We start from the raw sequence: 21,627 nt of genomic DNA, 5'->3' as shown, positions 1-21,627 counted from the left end.
GTTCCTTTTCCTCTACTTATTTTTCTGATACTCATTTTTTTCCCCCATTGAACATATCTCCTCGGACCTGTGCAATGTCTCGTAATGAGGAAGCAGTAACCTAGTCAAACTAAATAATGCCAAAAAGCAATTTTTCTACCTATATCTATTTCTAAATGTCACTCGTTCCCTTCTACTCAATTTCAAAACACCACAATTCGACCCTCCAGTGCTGTAAACGTGTATAATCGCATCCTTTATTGTATACAAGACGCCCCACATAATACAAAAATTTCTGCCTCCCCAAAGGGGTAGGTGTTGTACATGGGAATAGATTGGAAAAACAGATAACAGAATGCTAGGAGAAAGAAAAATGAGAAAACACTACGTAGTATGGAGGAAAGTATACTGCTAAAGAAATTCTATAAGAAAGTGTGAACTGAAAAAAACTTACCTTGTTCAAGCAGAGATGACCTCACTGTGGCTGGAGTCTGGAAAAGGAAATTGATGCATTAATTCTTCTTGAAGTAGGACACTCCACTGATAACATACATCATTTAAGTATTCCTTCACCCCTTGATCTGTAAGGATTGATAATGTCTACATTTGCTGCAGCTGGTGGTGATTTCTACCAAATTTTCTACAACACTGGAGCTGAATAGACTTTCCTACATTACTCATTCATGTTCCTTACTATTTTCTTCATATCTAATATGAAGATATTTTCGTATATGTTGTCGAAATCATCTACGTAGTCCTTTGAAAACATTTATCAGATTTCTTCAGAATTTGAGCTTTTTCAAGAAAAAAAATTGGTTTAGGTCTCTTCATGAAGGTTACTTCTGAGTGACGGAATTGGTTTCGTTGCTCTTCTTTGAGCTCGTTCTAATTTTCCTCATCTTTGATCAAGCTTGGAGACCAGAAATGAAGAGCGAAATCCAAAGGAGATCGTACCAGGGCGTTATAATGAGTGTTCAATTCTTTGCTTTACAGCTTATATATCTGGTTGTGAAACCAAACTTCATGTTGGCTTTACCGTTATGTAGCTTGGTACATTTTTCGCATTAAAGGTCATATCTGATTATCCCTCTCGGCATCACCACTGGGATCACCACTGGGACCACCACTGAAACCACTGTGGAGATGACTACCAGGACAACCACTGGAACTAGAAGTGAGACCACCACAATGATCATTTCTGTGACGACCGCTGGGATAACCACTGGGATTATCGCTGGGATAAGCAGTGGGATTATCGTTGGGATAAGCAGTGGGATTATCGCTGGGATAACCACTGAGATTATCGCTGGGATAACCACTGAGATTATCGCTGGGATAACCACTGAGATTATCGCTGGGATAACCACTGAGATTATCGCTGGGATAACCACCGAGATTATCGCTGGGATAGCCACTGAGATTATCGCTGGGATAACCACTGAGATTATCGCTGGGATAACCACTGAGATTATCGCTGGGATAACCACTGAGATTATCGCTGGGATAACCACTAAAATTATCGCTGGGATCACCACTAAGATTATCGCTGGGATCACACTGGGACTATCATGGCCACCACCACTAAGATATTTCTCATCACTGTACCTGAATTAAGAGCTGCTGAATACAAACCCATAACTGATGCTCTAAGACGTTACAGAGCCCTTACATATACTGGTATATTACCCTATATTACCAGCTACTTATAGGAATGATCCAAGATATATGAATGGTAAGATCTACGATAACATGTACTACGTCAGAATTCATAAAAACGTGTCAATCTGGCTCCATTTCTATTAAGGTTGCTGTACTTTCTATTATGACGTCCATCCCTAAATTCTTCTTTCTTTAAAGTTCACACCCTTGACGAAGGACAAGTCCCTCAACTTGTCTTTAACAAAGCAACGCCAGGTCCTAGGAACACAGACACACACACACCTACACCATCCACAACACAGCTCAGAGTTATACACCCCCTCAGCCAGGGGGTTCTTACGTGGGTTTAAAACATTCCGGTCTTACATCTCAAAGACCTTAATCATACTCAGCTTTTGTCTCCTTAACTAGTTTAATCCAAGGAGTGGAGGAGAATATCATTAACAACGTTAAGAACGAGATTTGCTTTACCATTTTACTACAAATGACGAAAACCAGTGAGAGGATGGAGGGCATCATTGTCACTGGGAAGGGTAGATATTGACGCTTCGTATGCTTATGTTGGCGAGGGAGAGGAAGAGACTGAAGGAGAGAGAGAGAGAGAGAGAGAGAGAGAGAGAGAGAGAGAGAGAGAGAGAGAGAGAGAGAGAGAGAGAGAGAAGCTGAAGTTGAGGGAGGTAAAGAGAGAAAATACAATGGGAAAGGGAGGAAGAATTGGACAAGAGGATAAAGAAGTGGAAAGAATAGGTAGGAGAAACAGAGGATGAGAGTAAAGAAGTAACGAAGAGGAAGAAGGAACCAAGAAAAAAAAACGGGAGAAGGAACAGAGGATCTCAAGGAACAGAATTAGGTGGTGGGTCTGGAAGGGATCCAACCGTCTGTTGCTGTTTGAATTCCTTTGTAAATATTTTTTTGTATTCCTATGAAACAGCGTCGATAGGAAGGCTATTGGAGACCAAACTCCACATTCTACTCCACAGTCAAGAGCATCCTGTCTTACCTTCACCTGAGAAGTTAGATCTAACCCTGACTCATCTGTATTGCGATAGGGAACTCCTCACAGTTCAGCCAGGCGGCAAAGTCTACAGCAACCATTAAGCTGCGCACACGTCACTGTGCGATCTCAGTTCATATCAAGTTCAAGCTTGGAGTCGTAGCTACTCGAGTGTCAAGTGCATCCTCGAGATGGAAGAGACAGTTACAAACTGTAGGTTATTGGTGGACGGGTGCAGCCAGCCAGAGAATACAGAATGACGGGGGTTATAGCACGTCCTCAGCTCCCCAGCCTATCATATGTAGACCGATGTTCTGTTGAGAAGTGTTCTGCGTTACTCGGTCCTTCGAATAACCACATCTGCCCAACGGAGAGTCTTCCATAGAAGAGGCCCTGAGTGTGGTAACTGTGAAATACCTCCTGGTCCACACTTGCCATCTGAGTCGCCTAGGGGGGCTTCGTTACAGACGATGCGGAGAAGAAAAAGCATAAAAGAAGAGTAAAGCGAAAGATGTAGACTACAGAGCGATGAAGAGATGAGTGAGATAAGAGGGGGGGGGAAAGTTGAGTTCAGGTGTTTCCACCAGAACACTCGTTCCCTCCACCTCCCCCCTTTTCTGTGATCGACCTTACTACCTTTTTCCTTCCTAGCTAAGTAGATAATCTCTCTCTCTCTCTCTCTCTCTCTCTCTCTCTCTCTCTCTCTCTCTCTCTCTCTCTCTCTCTCTCTCTCCACGTTACCTCCCAACCTCCGCCTCCTCTCCCTTCCTATCCCTCCCCCTCTGCACCCTTTTCTACTAATCACAGTCAGCCTCGAATTTTTTTTTTTTCAGGGATCTTTTCATTGTTTGCATTCCCCTGAATCTCTTGGTGAATGATCTAAAGAACACGTCTCTCCATCTCGCGCAATCATCTTGATAATATCAGTATTAACTTCCTTCACAAGTTCCTAACGTGATAAAGTTAAGCATAACTTTCAGCTCCATAACTTTGTAGTCTTGATCATTTCTTTATAAACCACAAACTTGTGCCTTTTCTGCATCTAATCTACCTTCATTGCAAACCTCGTCCTGTTTAGTTTCTTATTGTACAAATTTTCAGCCACACTGTAATTCAATTTATTTATATATATATATATATATATATATATATATATATATATATATATATATATATATATATATATATATATATATATATCGTTTTTGAACGTATGTTTATGTGTTTGTATGTATGTGTGTATGAATGATTACTATCTATGTATTACGGGAGGAGGTCTAAACTTGGTATATCAAGTGACCAGCCTTGAGGGGAAGGATGAACAACTGGGCTGGCTGTGGGCCGACTGCCGCGCTCGGGAATCAAACCCGGGCGTACCCGTACGTTAATGATAGTTAGCAATATCAACCACTGTGGATGTAGTTTAGGGGCAATATAAGACTGTGTATGTGCATAAGGGTGTATATGCGTGTACTTAGTTCTATATCTTAATTCTTATAAAAACTTTCGTTATAAGAGGTTTTGTTTCTGTACGAATAAGCCAGTACAGCGCCATCTGTCGGAGCTGGTAAGAGCCAAGATGACGACACAATCCCAGTGTGGTGGCCCGAGCCAGGCTACGAGGAACACCACAAGCCCTGTATGGACCGAGCCAAGACAGGAGGACCACCACAAGCCCTGTATGGACCGAGCTAAGCTAGGAGGACCCTACAAGTCCCATGTGGCCCGAGCTTAGTCAGGAGACACTACAATCGCCCCCGTATGGCCCGAACTAAGCTAAGAAGACACCACAAGCCCCCCGTGTGGCCCGAGCCAAGCTAGGACACCACAAGCCCCATGTTTGGCCCGAACTAAGCTAGGAGGCACCACAAGCCCCCCGTGTGGCCCGAGCCAAGCTAGGACACGACAAGCTCCCTGTGTGGCCCGAGCTAAGCTAGGACACCACAAGCCCTCCGTGTGGCCCGAGCCAAGCTAGGACACCACAAGCCCCCCGTGTGGCCCGAGCCAAGCTAGGAGGCACCACAAGCCCCCCTGTGTGGCCCGAAGCAAGCCGCCAGAACCCGTGAAACAGCCTCGACCCCAGACAACAATTAAGGACAAAATATGGATACCATTTTTCGCTCGGGGTAAATCACACGGAGGCTCTTTCTGGCACGGAGGCCGAGGTGCATCCGTCACCCAACACGACTTTGGCTCTGCTGTATATAAGCCGCTCTAATGTCTCACCTGATTGGCTCCTTGAGCCATGACGTCACATGGAGCGTTAAGGGTGGCGACGCCAAGCGGAGAAATTGAGCATTATGACTTGCAATTTGATCACAAGCCGCCAGGGAAAACAAGAATAAGAAGAGAGGAAAATGTTCGGCTTCGTTATATCCAGTTATGAATTTCCAAGAGAACGAAAGAAGAGGAACCAATGTACGAGGTGGGAGGAAATCGGATGAAGCATAAAGACATTACAATGGTAAAGGGGAGATTCATCGACGGAGGTAATAAAAATACCGCACAGAATACACTAATTCACACGAATCAATGTCATTTAGAAAGCGAGAAGAACGGGAGAACCAAGCAAAATTGGACAGATATGCTAATGCTTCCTCTCTCTCTCTCTCTCTCTCTCTCTCTCTCTCTCTCTCTCTCTCTCTCTCTCTCTCTCTCTCTCTCTCTCTCTCTCTCTTTCTCTGTCTCTCTCCCCTTTTCATAAACAAAAGGGGGGTATGAGCGAGCGCCAAGTAATTTAGTGCTGTAATTATAAAGTTGTGTTGTGCCAGCGACCCCTGGGCGAGCGGTGGTGACGTCAGCGATGGCGGGAACCCAGCACCACGTCGCCTGGCGATCCCCAACTTGTGTCCAGGATTAACTCCCAACAGATACGACCGGATCCTTTATTACAACAAGTAGTGACGCTCTTCCTCCGACCTAATAGATATATCCGGTTGGTCTGATGCACTTTTTCAACGCACTGATTGGAAGTCTTTACGTTCTGCGATGCATTTGATTTTTCAACCATCATCGGAACTGGGGAATGTGACTCAATGCCACACATGTTAAGAGTTGACAAGAAATCTACAGCTTTCATGATGATCGACGTACATCGACGTACATACTTGGCATCACATACGACACACACGTAACAATCACTCCCCACACAAAGTCTATACATAAACTCAGTGCCCTCAGAACACTTACTGGTACTAGATATGGACAAGGAACACATCCCTTAGTATCCTTTACAAGCAATTCATCCATTCCATTTTTAAGGTGCGCTTAACACCTGCCTGGTCGTCTACCTTGTTAAAAGCAAATATAACAAAAATATAAACATCAGAAAACAAACCACTCAGAACAATCACAGGCTGCTTAGCAACTACGAACACTCAACAACTACAAAATAGAAATAAAAATCTTCCCACGTAATCCCAACTCAATATGCTCAAGTACTCATTTCATTGTAATAGCACTAGACCCTCCTCAGCCAAACCAGTCTATAACTAGCCACGAATCCCACGGCAAATATGAAGAGAGTACCCCTGCCTCACACTTCAATAGCCTATACTCACCTTCCCTCATCCCCAAGAAACATATTAAGAAAACCTTTACATTCCGGAATCCCCCGACAGACACTAAACAACTGTTCCTACCCTCCCCTTCCAACCCAATTTTGAACACCATCCCGCCAGACATACATCCAACTGAAACTACGCCCCTCAGGCATGTACCACTTACACTTTCTCGTCTGTGCTATGGACACCATCCATCTCTATAACAATGCAAACACTGATTCATCACATCACAAGATCTAACATGAACACATACTCCTACACTGTGTTGCACTCCCCTCACACAGACATGCACAAAACATGGCCACATTCCATGATACACTATACGCGGCGGGCTGTCTGAGCGCCACGGGAGCTCCACGGAGAAGGGGGCCCCTGGGGCAGAATGATAAGGGTTTATCATGAGTAAGAGGTTCCTTGGGAGGAGGGAGTTCCTGCCATCGTCACCAGCGGATTGCAAATCCTCCTGTAGGGTCATGTCCTCGCTGACCTCTCCTTATTTGGCTCAGGGCTCTACCGTAGGTTCTTGTTTCACGATCAATTCCTCCAGTATTAATTCCTCTGGTAGCTATTAACATCTCTTTCATCATCAGTTACCACGATTTGCTTAAGTACGGAACTATATATAATTTTTGACTATCCTAATTGTTCTTGCTCTGGCGGTCTCTAGCCTCAGGCAATTGTAAATATTGATAACCCAGAGGGTGCTGGGTTGAGCGCGCGCCGGGATACACTGTTGGCTCTTCATACCCTTTGAACTATATTCATATATCATTACCTTCACAAGATTCTTTTCTGCCTCTCCTACAATTCTTAGCAGCCATATCTACAGTATTATTCATTCGTAATCTGTTACTCGAAGAGATATGCTTCATTGAATCTTGTTTCTAATTCATGTTCGTCTCAAATCAAAGAGATAAAAAAGTTAATGGAGATTAGAATGTAATATCAGAGAGTGAGATATTCTGTAGCCTGCCTCACCTGTTACAATGTCTTAAAAGATTAACTATGCTGTTGCTTGTCTCGTATGGTGAGATATGCTGTTGCTTGTCTCGTATGGTGAGATATGCTGTTGCTTGTTTCGGATGGTGAGTTACGCTGTTGTCTGTCTTAGACGGTGAGCTATGCTGTCGACTGTCTCACATGGTGAGCCATGCTGTTGACTGTCTCAGGTTGTGTGTGCTATGCTGTTGCTGGTCCCGGATGGTGAGATATGCTGTCGTCTGTCTCATTACAAATATTCTGATTGTTTGTGTTGCAGCAATATCAGATGGTGAACCATGCTGTTGTCTGTCTCATAACTGATCAATATGCAGCAGTGAACACAAATGGAGTGCAGCAGCCTCGGCGATTCCGTTGGTCAGACTCAAAATTATGAATAATTCCCACAAAATAGACCCCGTCACTGCCACACAAATTTCCATTTTCGGGTTTGGTTGCCATCATCAGCGTCAGGAAGGAAATCATATATTCTAGCTTGTCGTGCGCTGCTTCTGGGCTCTCTTGTGGGTTTGTGTGGCTGTTGAGGTGGCCTGGAATAGTAGGAGGGCGTACCATCTCTCTCTCTCTCTCTCTCTCTCTCTCTCTCTCTCTCTCTCTCTCTCTCTCTCTCTCTCTCTCTCTCGACATGAAGTCTGGCCTCACTCCAAGTGAGCTGTAGACCAAAAGCTTTCTCTTCCTCGTCCAAGGCTTGAAGAGTCAAACCCTTGTCTTCCTACCAAACCCGTGAGGGTCAGGTCAAAGGCCACGGGTATCGTACCCAGGGGTCGCACCATCGTACTCAAAGGTCGCTCCGCCCTGCGATAGCTTCGTACTGTCGTGTTCAAGGCTGCAGAAGTAACAGGTCGGTCAGAATGAGGCAGCGTGACTCGTATGTTGGGATGAGACAAAGTATTCATACACAAGACACCGTGGGAGGCATGGAACATGAGTCCAAGATGGCAAGAAAGAGCTCAAGATGTGTTAACTTTTAGGTCAGTTGGTCTATGAGGAAGGTTGAGACGATGGTGGTGGGAAAGGGAACCTGGTACAGCAGCAGGTCCGGAGTGGTCTGGCGTCGTAGGAAAGTAACATCAAGACATCTACAGATGTGGCAGGATGTGTGGTATTTACTCCTACAGGAGTATATACCTTATCCCACTGCCGTCATTCCTCACCAAACGCCTTCCCGATCCCCAACTCCCTTCCCAGTCCTCCGTTCCCCATCCTTCCCTCAACGCTTACCAATCCTACATCCTTTCTCCAGCCCTCCTCCCCTTCTTTTAGCATTGCCCAACCATCCTCCTCCTTCCTTCCAACTCATCTAAACCCACCTTTTCCCCAGCCCTCACTCAAGCCCTCAGCCCTCTAACCAGCCTTCACCCATGCCCTCCCCAGCCCTCTCTACCAGAGCCAATTAAACTTTACTCAGCGCCTGTGTTGTGACTTGGTGTCACCGGCCAAGTTTTGGCGAGTCAGTTGTCTCCCCGGGTGATCTGATTTCCGGCACTCTGATTGGATAATGGCCGGTGGGGGAAACTGGCTGTTGGCCAGGAATATGCTCCACTGTTGCTGGCTTTTGCTTGCACTGATTGGATGGGCTTTTATAATGGACCGTCGCATTTTATTTTTTTTTTTTTTTAGAAGAGATTATACTTTACTCATATCAGATAAGAATAACAGCAGTTGGAGATGGCTTCAATTCTCAATCCTTACAATTGATTTAATGCAATAGCAGGTTACTGACTTAGGTTTATTCTGATAGCACCACCACCACTAAGATCTTCATCATATAACTACCACAATCACCACCATCAACCCCCAACCACAGCGCCACCATTGTCAGACCGCCATGACTCTACTCACACAAACACCCTTCAGATGTCTCTGATCAGACCCTGACAACATGGTCATCAGCTGGAACACTCATGTAATCAATTTACTCAAAATCATGAGAAACTTTCACTTCCAGGAAGTCGCTAGAGCTGCTGGTATCCTTCTTGCAACAGTCATTTCCAGAGTGGTTCCTGGAACTCTTGGCTTCTGTGCCACAGTCACTTCCAGGGACGTTTCTGGAGCTCCTGGCATCCCTCTTGCCACTGTCACTTCCAGGGTGGTTTCTGGAACTCTTGGCCTCCTTGTTACAGTCACTTCCAGGAAGGTCCCTGGGGCTGCCGGTATCCTTCTTGCCACACTCGCTTCCAGAGTGGTTCCTGGAACTCTTGGCCTCCGTGCCACAGTCACTTCCAGGGACGTTTCTGGAGCTCCTGGCATCCCTGTTGCCACTGTCACTTCCAGGGAGGTTCCTGGAACTCTCGCAGTCCCTTTTGCCACAGTTACTTCCAGGTTGGTTTGTGGAACTCCTGCTGGCATCCTTCCAGCCCGAATCTGTCTTAGTCATTACACATGACTCACTCGACTTTCCTTTGCTCGAGTTAGAGGAGGTTTGTCATTTGCATTTGACGAAGGTGAGGCAAGCTTGATGGTAGACTTTCTGACCTCCTCGTCCAGAGAGAGAGAGAGAGAGGGAGGGAACAGGTGGAGACAGAAAAGGAAACATTTTTCACCACATTTCAGCCAGAATAAATCAAAGAAAATCAACTTTTAATCACTTCAATGTCTGATAAATGAGAAATATTGTTAACAAAAGTAAAAAGAAAAAAATGGGAACTACAGCACATGCAGCTTCAGAAAATGTCAAAGTCTCTGCAAAAATTGCATCACCGAAGGCACCACAAAATTTACGTTCGCTGGGAGACGAGAGCGCTCAGAGCACTGGTGGGTGGGTTGGACCCTGGGATAAGAATCCAGTCCGATTCCTTTTATAGCGGGAGTTAAAGTATCGATCTCCTGAAAGTCTCCTAGTGCAGGGAAGGAAGCTTCAAGCACGCCCAGAACTTAAGATTACCCAGTGCAAACTTTGGGGATATTTCAGACACTGGAAAACACCCACTGGAAGATTATTCTAAGACACTTACTAAGCTGAGAATGACCCCCACTTGAAAGTCTTTACGAACTGGTGATAACTGGAAGATACTGGATGATATCTATAATCATGTAGATGATAGTTATGAAGTTTTCATTGACTTTCTAAAACAATCATCATTTTGGATTGATAGATGACTAAGAAATCTTTCCCGTCTGACACTTGAGGAGCGATGGAGATAGTTTCCAGCTCCCCGGCGGAGCGTAAGGGAGAATTCTGACTCCAGGCTGACACTTAAGGAGTGTTCAGAGAGAGTTCCGACTCACAGCTGGCACCTATGGAGCGTCGGGGCGAGTCCTGACTCTCGGCTAACACTTGAGAAGCGTCATCGAGGTTCCTGACTCCCGGCTGACACTTGAGGAGCATCAGGAAGAGGATTATTTGAGTGTTGCTGCTGCGGATGAACATATCTTCCACGGTCCTGGGACAGAAGCAGTAGACGATTGCAGGAAAGTTAGGAGCTCCTCACCAGCCATTACTTTGCCCCTCTAGGTCCTACCTCGCCTCACGAGCCCTAGCCTCACCCTATAACCCTTGCCTCACCCCCACAACACTCATCTTGTGGCTGGGGGGGAAGTCATAGCCTCCCTTCAGCCCTGACCTCGTCCCCCCATACCTAACCTTAACCCTCCAGCCCTTACCTCACTCATGCACCCCTCGCCCCTCCCTCCAGCCCTTACTTCACCCCTCCAGCCCTTATCTCAGCCCTACAAACCATTACCTCGCCCCTCCGGCCCTCGGCTCCCCCCTTCAGCCCTCGCCCCTCCCTCCAGCCCTTACTTCACCGCCCCGCTGCTCTAACTAATGGTTCGGGTAGCTTAGCATCAGGTCTCCCGGGGTTTACGGCCGCCGTGGTGAATGCTGATGCCAGCCTCCCCAAGACTTTTTGCTGTCAATGAGTTTTTGCCTGGTTGAATTTTAGGAGAACGGAGGAAAGATATTGTGCAATACTGTGTCGATGCCAAGACTGGCGATGGTTTAGGAAGCATCGTCGTAAGCGAGGGGGCTTATATAAAACCTCTTAGGTTATATAATATTTGGATCTTCTCTTTCGTGAAAATGAATCATTTGATATTTTTAAAGATAATCTTCGACAATTCTTTTGAATGAAAGAGAAATATTTTATGAGGCGAGTCAAAGAGAGGGGGTAAGTTGTGGCCAAAGTCCGGGAAATGGGTTGGTTGTCGGAGGAGGGAAAGACTTCAACGCCCACTGTTAACCTGAGCCATCAAGTGGCTTCCCGTATATCATGCTGTACATCCCTACACTCTCCTGTGTACTGGAGTGTTTACACCATACGTTCACTATGGTCGATTTTTTAATCATATTGATCATCTTATAATGATTCATTCCCTTATTCTTGTACTTTCCTCTATTTCCTCAGTGATGTTCTCTTGAGTTTTCTTCGTCCCTTTTGTTCTATGGTTCTCCTCCCTACAGGGTAGTCTACGCTCCTTCCTCTACGAACCATAACCATAATACTGACTGTCAGACGTTCCTGCAGTCACACCACACCGTCAGAGCGTCTGTCTGTAACCCGCCAGTGTTATAAACAGGAAAGTTTGTGATGGTGGATGTAGTCCTTGGTTTCGGGTTTATCATTTGTTGTGGGCTGTGTACATATTCCTGGTGAGCAATAGACGACACAACATTGTGTTTATGGTACTAAACTCTCATAGGCATTCATGTAGGCTGTTTATGATGTGCATTTGTTTATGAAATATATGTTCTTGAGGAATTCTTGTTGACGTTGTGTGTCAGAGTTTCCAATTTACGGTATTGTTATCGTGTTTTATCTCACACAATATCATAAATGACTGTTTTATCAACGTGGGTACTTGGCCTTAGCACCAATCAGCACTAGGCTCTGAACATTATTTATGACGACCCTGATCAAGATCAGATTGTTCCCTGAGGCACAGTTTATATTTTACGATCTACGTGTGGCAACACTGTGACTCCATGGCCGTTCCCGTAAAACCGGGTTGTCTTATCGAGTTATTGATTTTTACGTTTTGCATGTCTACCACTGGATACTATATCTTGTAATGGATATCTGCGGAGGTTAATATCAGTGGAAGTTGTCATACACCCCACACAACCGCAAAACCCCTCCCCACAACCTCTTTAAAAACAGAACCTTACAACCTCTCCCATAACTGCAGATAGTAAACAAGGCTTCCTCATGCGTCTCTTACAACCTCTCCCACAACCACAGACAGTAACCCAAGGCTTCCTTATGAGTCTCAGATAACAGAGTCAGACTCACACAATGTCTCTACAACATGTTCAGGCCATGAAAACACAACCAGGTTCCCAGGCTTGGAATTCCGGACTGGGGAAGAACAGATACTTCGAGGAATGAAGAAGGTGGAGTTAAATGAAAAAAAAGATTATCAATATAAATGTTTTTGATACGGAAAAAAAACTTATCTATATGAATGATTTTGATGCAGAAAAAACTTATCTATATAAATGTTTTTGATACGGAAAATATTATCTATATAGATGTTTTTGGTACGGAAAACCATAAATAGGAAAATCAGAAAATATATTAAATCTAAATAAATCGAAAATGAAAATTTATCATTCATTAAAAAAAGATAAAATAAATCTCTAGCATTACATAGCCATATCTTTTTCGACAAAGACTGAATTTCAAAGAAGAATCTTATTCACAGAACTGCAAAACCTATCATAATTATGACATGACAGTATCTAAACACTTCTTCACAAAAAAAATATATTTCGGATATCAGATAAGAAATAACACGCCATCATATGACGCTGTATCATGCCAAGGTACCACCACAGACCAGAGACGTCACCCTCCTTACACCCTCCCACACTCCCTCACTCCCCGCCCATGACGTCTCACCTCCTCCTCCTCACCCTACCTCCTCCTACTCCTCCTCCTCTAAGGGAGACAAGCGTACCCTTCCTTGCTCCTCTCTCTCTTTTCTCGTCCTCTCCTCATCCTGCTTCTCTGCCGTTCCTCCTCAGTCCTCTTATCATTTTCCGCTGTCCCTCTTCCTCTCCCTTCCTGTCTCTCCCTACCTTCTCCTCTACAACTTCCATCCGTTCCCTCCCCAGATGCAGTTATCTTAGCCTTCGTCTTACCCTCTCCTCCCTTACCTAAATATCTTTCCACTTCTCTTCCTCCTCAACTTTCTTACACACCATTTTCCCTTCCCTTCCACCACGTCACTCTCCCTTCCCTCTCCTCTCCCCTTCCTCATCTCCCCTGTCCTCACTTCCCCACTCAACTCCCCGTCATAACCCCACTCCCACTTTAGCCTCCCACAAATCCAGCTGGGTGTATCCTCAGACAGGCACAGTGGCGCTCCTCCTGACAGCCGAGAGAACACGAATACATTAGTCTCCCACAACAACCTGGGAGAGGGAGGGAGGGAGAGCGTGAAGGAGAGGGATACAGGAGAGTGCCATGGACAGAAGAGAAAGGTGTTGGGAAAGCCAAATGTACACTCACGAACATGACCGAAGAATCTCGTGAATTCCAGGACAAAATCTAGAGAGAAAATGTGGCAGGGAGGAAGCCAATATAGAGTCCCAGGGAGAATACAGAAGACGGGCGTAGGAAGGAAGCCAAGAGAAACTATGGAGGGGAAGAAAGGTAAAGATAAAGCCAGAGAAGAGCAGAGAGAGAGAGAGAGAGAGAGAGAGAGAGAGAGAGAGAGAGAGAGAGAGAGAGAGAGAGAGAGAGAGAGAGAAGCCATGGAGACAGACACGTGTGTACCCAGACACGACAGGAAACAGTGAGTGGCCCGTCCCTCCTGTGTACAAGATAATTCCTCCTGACACTTGCCTCCCCCCCCCTCCCCCCAGGCTGAGCTGGTCCTGGGGGGCTGCTGCTCCAGACTCTGGGGACTGCTAACACTTCCCCCTAAGGCTAAGCTGGTCCTAGGGCGTTGCTCTAGAGGCTCTGGGGGTACGTTGACACAACGACACAACACAAAGACCCTGCACCACTACCCTCCACACGACATCTGAGGACGCCTCTCATCGACCACTTTCCACCCACACCCTACACATGACCGCAGGGGGATGCCTATGAACGACCGGCAATGACGACTCTGGATTATCAATAAGTACCACCACCAACCTACACACGACCAGGTATAGACTCACCATTGGTAGGGAACAACAGGATTTGGACGGTAAGTTGGGGTGGCACTACTACCCTCCATACTACCTCACACGACCCAAGAAGACACAAATGCCAACGATCACGTAACACAACGACCACCGCACCCAACGTAATTTTGAGGAGTAGTTCTTAAGGAAATTACAAACAAAGCACAAAAACTTCATAAACGACTCTCAGATGAAATTGATTCATAGGAAGACTCTTAATAACAGCCTCGACGACCAAGACTCAATCTAGACAAACCACAATCCAATGTTGTTATGAGAAACATACAGTGAACACAACGAATTCATGAAACGACTTTAGGCTGCATTGACTACCCTCTCCTCCTCCCCCTTTACGACCACGTCAAGGAACGACAAATTGGACAGTTTTAGCCGACCATTCCCCCAGAGGACAAAGGCATCTTCCTCTTTTCATATCATGTACAGTTACTGCCGATATCTGGACTGAGAACCTGCCCCGTCGCAGCTCAAAGGAACTTTTTAAAAGCACGGACGAAAAATGGCCGATTCTGCTGAAAGACCAAGAGAGTTCTGGTTAATGGAAGTCACAGAGGATGATGTCTGGGTGTAACGTGGGTGCAGCGAGGTGTAAGAAGGTGTAGAAACCACTACAGCATAAGGCTGGGGGTTTGCAGGGATTATCTTGGACGTCAGAAAGACAGCGTCAGGTGTAGTTGGGCGATGATGGGTGTAGAGGCCAAAAGTGACAATGCTAAGGAGTTTAAGGAGGTATACTCTGAGTGTATCTCAGTATAAGGATGATGTATCTCAGTGTAGGGATGATGTATCTCACTGTAGAAATGATGTATCTCACTGTAGGGATGATGTATTTCAGTGTAGGGATGATGTATCTCACTGTAGGGATGATGTACCTCAGTGTAAGGATGATGTATCTCACTATAGGGATGATATATCTCAGTGTAGGGATGATAAAATTGGGCATGAGAGCCACATCTGTAATGTAGCGATAGAATAGGACTAGACACAAAGGAACCCAAACAACTTTTAACCGAATATAATCCTCTCGTAAAAAGACCCACATTCACAGAACTACAAAAATATATGATTCATACAAAAATGCATAAATAAGTAATTTCGTGGTAACCAGTGTTCCGTTCTCTCAGTTTGGAGTAACAAAAAACGGGGTGGTCGGTATGGCTCAATTAATCATAATCATACGTAAATTGTGGGAGCGACTCTGGCCAGAAACAAAGTGAAATATCCGGCGACTCAATTTGTGGTCTCCTTCAGGAGTGTGACGCAAGGCTGGGCTTGTGATGGATCGTTCCTTGATAGCATTTAGTCATTAATTATTGCTGCTGCTGCTGTATGGGAGGGAGGGTGGGAGAAATGGGAGAGGGAGAAGAAGTGGAGAGTGAGAGGGAGGAGATCAGAACGAAGGTGAAGGGTGGGAGGGTACGACTGTGCGATTCCGGAGAAGGAAAAGGACGAAACGCGGATCTACACACTCACTTATACACACACACACACACACACACACACACACACACACACACACACACACACACACACATGTCTGCTCTGTGTTTGTTCCTTTATGGATATTGAAATGGGTTCTTTATTCTATGAGTATCTTTAGGAGTAAATGATTTCAGCAAAATATATTGAGTGGCGCTCTGCTGAGAGGTGGTTTTAACCAACCTCATGAGGAAATACTGCATCTACACTGAGCACGACCTTACGACCCTTGAGAATGACCTTACGACCCTTGAGCATGAAGGGTGACCCTAGGGTATGATGACGAGACCTTGACATATCATACGCCTTAATAGCAAAGTGAGCTGCGGTTGTGTTCAAGGATCGCATCGTCGTCCTCAACAGATGTGCCGTCGTGCTTAAAGATCGTACCTTAGTCCTTATGGGGTCGTATACCGTCGTGCTTAAGGAGTTAACTATATCAAGGTGCTGTATCTGAACAAGGAGCTAAAATTCTCCCATATCCTGACAACAGCATCGAAGCACATTCTCCCCTGATTCACATTCATCCAAACGTATACTCACTGGATTACGATGATCAAAACGCCGACAGAAACAGCCTGATTAATCATCAGATCAGCAAACAGCGCCATCAGCTGAGGTAAGCAGGACCAGGGAGGTGGGATTAAGTCCCCTGACCACGTCAACAGATGTCACATTGGGGATCATTAAGGCTTGCTGGCTCACTGCACAGGGTCTAAAGGAAGGATCCTTGAGGGTGTAGATAAATAAGTGATTACTAGAAAATGAGAGAGAGAGAGAGAGAGAGAGAGAGAGAGAGAGAGAGAGAGAGAGAGAGAGAGAGAGAGAGAGGAAAGATAGGAGAGATTACGGTTCCTACAAATGACTGTATCATCCGGTGTAACGTTCGTATGGATGAAAAGGATGAGTTGGCAAGGGTGGTGAGGGGAAGAAAGGAGGAGATCATGATGAGAGATAAAGAGGAGAGGCGTGAGGGAAGGAGGGAGGGTGAAGAGGTGTATGGCGATGACCTCAGAGGGAAGTGAGATTAGGCACAGGAAGCAGGGAAGATGTGAATGGGAGATGTGGGGTAGGGGAGATGTGGAAGTGAAGGGAAGGAAGAGAAGGAGGTGGGAAATGAAGGGAATTCTGGTGGATGGAGACGTATGAATGGAGATACGGGGAGATGGAACAGGCAAGTGGAGAGAGAGAGAGAGAGAGAGAGAGAGAGAGAGAGAGAGAGAGAGAGAGAGAGAGAGAGAGAGAGAGAGAGAGAGAGAAGGGAATGAGTTAGGGGAGAAGAAAGGGTGAGGAATGAAAAGGAAGAAAGTGTAATAGGAGGAAGGAGGCTATGATATTGGAAATGTTGGAAGCAGCGGTGTTGGAAGGGGTGTTTGGTGGAAGGAGGGAGTAAAGACACACAGATTTGGGAGACGTAGAGGATGGAGGACGGGGGTTGGAAGTGGTAGAAGACGGGGATGATATAAGGAGCTACGAAGGAGGAAGAGAGGGAGGGAGGGAGGAGAACGGTATGGAGGGATGAAAACAGGGAGGAGAACGAAAGGTGAGGAAACAGGAAGGGAAAGAGAGAGTTGGTAAGAGTGGTGGAAAGAGAGGATGGGAGGAGAGACATGAGAGAGGTTCACTAACCAATCCTGACACAGAGCTTGGGTTGTAGACATCTGCTGTCGAGTCGTGACCATCGTACAGCTCAAAAAACATCACCTGTGAAATGGCTGGAAGACATCAAAATGGTCGTGACCGGTAATTAGGTATCAATATAAATGACAGCGGAGGGCTACGGTAATGACCCCGGAGCCTCGGTAATGACACAGAAGGTAAACATTGTGGCTCCCTGCCCGAGATGGTCTCTGGTGCCAAGATAATGATACGCAGGGACGTCTAGTTGCTTATGGTCGTCTATCTTGAGATATCAGACGCTAGGGACAACTCTATGTTCCCAAAATTGATAGGTGCCTCTATAACTGCTAATACGTTGACACCGTACCTGTGATACATATATATATATATATATATTTATATATATATATATATATATATATATATATATATATATATATATATATATATATATATATATATATATATATATTGCATATACCTTTTCCAAGCCAGAAATTCGGTGATCTGGCGTCATTTTCTCGTCAAGTTGGCGTGAAAATACGTCCCTTTGTCGGGCGATCAGTGATGGATTGGCCGTCAATTCGCACGTCTGGCGCGGCCACAGTCACACACCACCAGGCATATTGCTCACGACCAGAAGCAATATTTTACTCTAAACGTAGACACGTTTGGCTACACTGGCTCGTCCGGGATGTTATATGACGTCAGATGTCTCTATGTAGGTCTCGAGGTTCTGATTTTTTGACGGAGATTTGGCTCCCTGTGGGGCCTTCATCCTCCCCACTCATGACCTCCCTGCCTCCCAGGTGTGCTACTCTGAATGAAGGGGACCTCCAGGTGAAACCCTCTGGGTGAAGGAGACCTCCAGGTGAACCTCTCTGGGTGAAGGGGACTTCCAGGTGAACCTCTCTGGGTGAAGGGGACTTCCAGGTGAACCTCTTTGGGTGAAGGGGACCTCCAGGTGTGCCAGTCTGGTTGAAGAGGGCCTCCAGGTATGCCAGTCTAGGTGACTGGAAATGGGAAAGGGGTTAGGGGAGGCTCAGAGGTAAAGGGAGTAGGGGAAACGGGGAAGCTAATGTCACCTATGACTCAAATTGTTTGTATATACAGGGAGGATCTAGAGTACCCTTCAGTGGGTTTCAATCTTTTCCACGTGTTTTATTCTCATTTGATCATTTCAGGTGTTCTTTAAAGCTGGTGGGAGAGAGGCGGGCGGCTCCTGAGGGTGGAGGAGAAGGAGGAGGAGGGAAGACTTGGCGGCCTTGTCAGGCCCAAATTGTCAAGGTGAGACGTGGCGGGACTTGTTATGTTGCTCACAGGCACAAGTTGCCTGGCCTGCCTGCCCACTGGGGCGCCTTGGGTCCACCTTGATTACCCCAACTGCAGCAGACTGGCCAGTTTTACCCACGCTGCTCTCTCTCTCTCTCTCTCCCTCTCTCTCTCTCTCTCTCTCTCTCTCTCTCTCTCTCTCTCTCTCTCTCTCTCTCTCTCTCTCAGTTCATCCTCTTCTCGTCAACAAGTCGTCACTCCCTTCCTGTGTTACACTGTTTCCCCAAAACGTCACACAAGCCTACGTGCCACACTCCCGGATCTCTGGCAGTCAGCCTTCTTGGTCTACCATCCCTACAACCACGAAGAAAATGAAATGGACTTAAAAATCCTCTACACCACTTCAAAGGAATCTCCATTTTAGAGAGAGAGAGAGAGAAAGAATTCCCGAGAGTAGAGGAGAAATCACTTGTGGAGACTGTGGTTCCACCACGTCCCAGATCCAGCCAACGAAACGTCCACTTAATCAGTAGAGTCCCGCGTTGGCCTGATAACAATGTCGCTACTTAGCTCCTCGGCGACTTCGTTAGTGTGAGGAAAAAGGCAAGGCGGTAGTGAAGGACATGGATGAAAGAGGAGGCAGAAGTTGATCACTGTGTGTGTGTGTAGGAGGCGTTCCATCATAAGAACCAGGTCATATCTTCTTCACAAGTCATTAGTCAATTGATTCAAGATGATAATTCATCGAGGCTTGATTTTGTTCCCGTCACTCACACACTTTGTGCTCGGTCCTCTCTCTCTCTCTCTCTCTCTCTCTCTCTCTCTCTCTCTCTCTCTCTCTCTCTCTCTCTCTCTCTCTCTCATACACACACACACACACATATATATATATATATATATATATATATATATATATATATATATAGATAGATAGATAGATAGATAGATAGATAGATAGATAGATAGATAGATAGATAGATAGATAAATATGAACTATTCCCAATTTGAAGTACGTATGGTTCTGTATCTGAACTATGTATGATTCCGTATCTGACTCTGATATGACTCTGTTCACATAGATGTACATTTCTGTAACTGATACACGTATTCTACTGTATGTTGCCGAACTATCGAGTGCTAGAAGGATCTGAGTCCAGACTAGCTGTTGCTAATCAGGTTCAAGACACAACACCAACTTGGCCCAAGATCTGAGGGCGGCGCCCCCCTTCCCTCGCCATCCCCTTACATTCAAATGAGTTTCCCCTTATATAAACAAGGTGATCAGAGGTCGGTGCAACCAGGGTGCTAATTGGTTGAAGCTCAGCCTAACAGCTCCTGAGGACGAACGAGACGGAGGAAAAGGATCAATAGCATGGTTGTCTTCCTGATTAAGAGATGTCACTCAATTATTTTTGTCTAAATGCAAAGGAAGATAAGAAGAAGACAAAGTATAATATATATTTTTTTTCCTATGTACTAAAAACCTTAGCAATGACAGAATCATGAAGCAGTGATCCCTATATAAGTACAAATCTGAAATGTTAAAATTCTGATATGAAATTCACCATAAAGTAATTTCTTCCTCGGGTGCAAAATCTGCTCTAGCAGATATTCATGATTATCCATCAAATGCCAGTCAAAAATCCACTAATGCCCTGTTGCTAATTGGCCCAAATCACGAATATCTGCGTTCTCTTAAGTTGGCGCGGGCTGGCGGGATGAGATATTAATCACTCGCTGAATTAATGTCTCGGGAAAGACAAGGTGTCAACAATGTGTTTACCAAGATATCTCTCTCTCTCTCTCTCTCTCTCTCTCTCTCTCTCTCTCTCTCTCTCTCTCTCTCTCTCCCCCTCCACTCTCTCTCTCTCTCTCTCTCTCTCTCTCTCTCTCTCTCTCTCTCTCTCTCTCTCTCTCTCTCTCTCTCTTTTTCTGGCCGTCTTAAGCTTTCTAGTCATATTGTTGTCATGTCCTCCAGCGAATAACACAATAATCTGACACGGATCTGTGCCTTCCACAAGCAGAAGGAAAAGATGCCAATGAAAAATGATGAATAAATGAATGAATGAATTAAGTCCATTTAAAATACATTCTCTCTGGAGTCTTCCAAGGACAAAGGAATTAGCTGAACGAACTACTGAAGTGATCAGAGGTAAACTTACACATCTCCACCCACTGATAACCCCAACACCCACCTACCCACCTACTGATAACCCTATCTTCCACTTACCCACCTACTGATAACCCCAACATCCACCTACCCACCTACTGATAACCCTAACTTCCACCTACCCACCTACTGATAACCCCAACATCCACCTACCCACCTACTGATAACCCCAACATCCACCTACCCACCTACTGATAACCCTAACATCCACCTACCCACCTACTGATAACCCCAACATCCACCTACCCACCTACTGATAACCCCAACACCCACCTAACCACCTACTGATAGCCCTAACATCCACCTACCCACCTACTGATAACCCCAACATCCACCTACCCACCTACTGATAACCCCAACACCCACCTACCCACCTACTGATAAACCCAATATTCAAATCAAGCAATTTATATTCAGCGAACGATTGAATTAATGATTTAATTCCCGAAAATATCAAATTGATTCACATAAAAGAATGAAAGATTTTTTGTGTGTATCATTTTTTATTCCATTTCCTGGAGAGGATTTACACTCTTCGTTCTGGTGCCGCCTAGTAAAAAGGAAGGCAGTCAAAAAGAAGCTGTTTATCTATTCACTAAAAAGACACTTATTTTTATGGACCAGGTTTTGAAAATATCAGTTTTGGCGAGAGAGAGAAAAAAAAAGGAGGGAAAAGCAGATATCCTTGATTTGCATACCAGATGGCTAGCCATATGAGAGGTTAAGTTATGATGAACTGGCCAGATTTGCACGAAAT

At 45.4% G+C, this 21,627-nt stretch overlaps 1 long non-coding RNA gene across 1 annotated transcript in view; it reads right to left on the bottom strand.

Moving 5' to 3' along the window:
• Window positions 1-21,627, bottom strand: part of LOC139762042 (uncharacterized) — a 327,050-nt gene that overhangs the window by 107,406 nt on the left and 198,017 nt on the right. The window contains exon 2 of the long non-coding RNA XR_011715668.1: window positions 434-470. This is a non-coding gene — a long non-coding RNA (uncharacterized lncRNA). The remainder of the gene's footprint in view (window positions 1-433; window positions 471-21,627) is intronic.

This window comes from Panulirus ornatus, chromosome 42 (genome assembly GCF_036320965.1).
Source record: "Panulirus ornatus isolate Po-2019 chromosome 42, ASM3632096v1, whole genome shotgun sequence".
Classification (NCBI taxonomy): Eukaryota; Metazoa; Arthropoda; class Malacostraca; order Decapoda; family Palinuridae; genus Panulirus; species Panulirus ornatus.
This window is presented reverse-complemented; position numbering and strand designations above follow the sequence as displayed.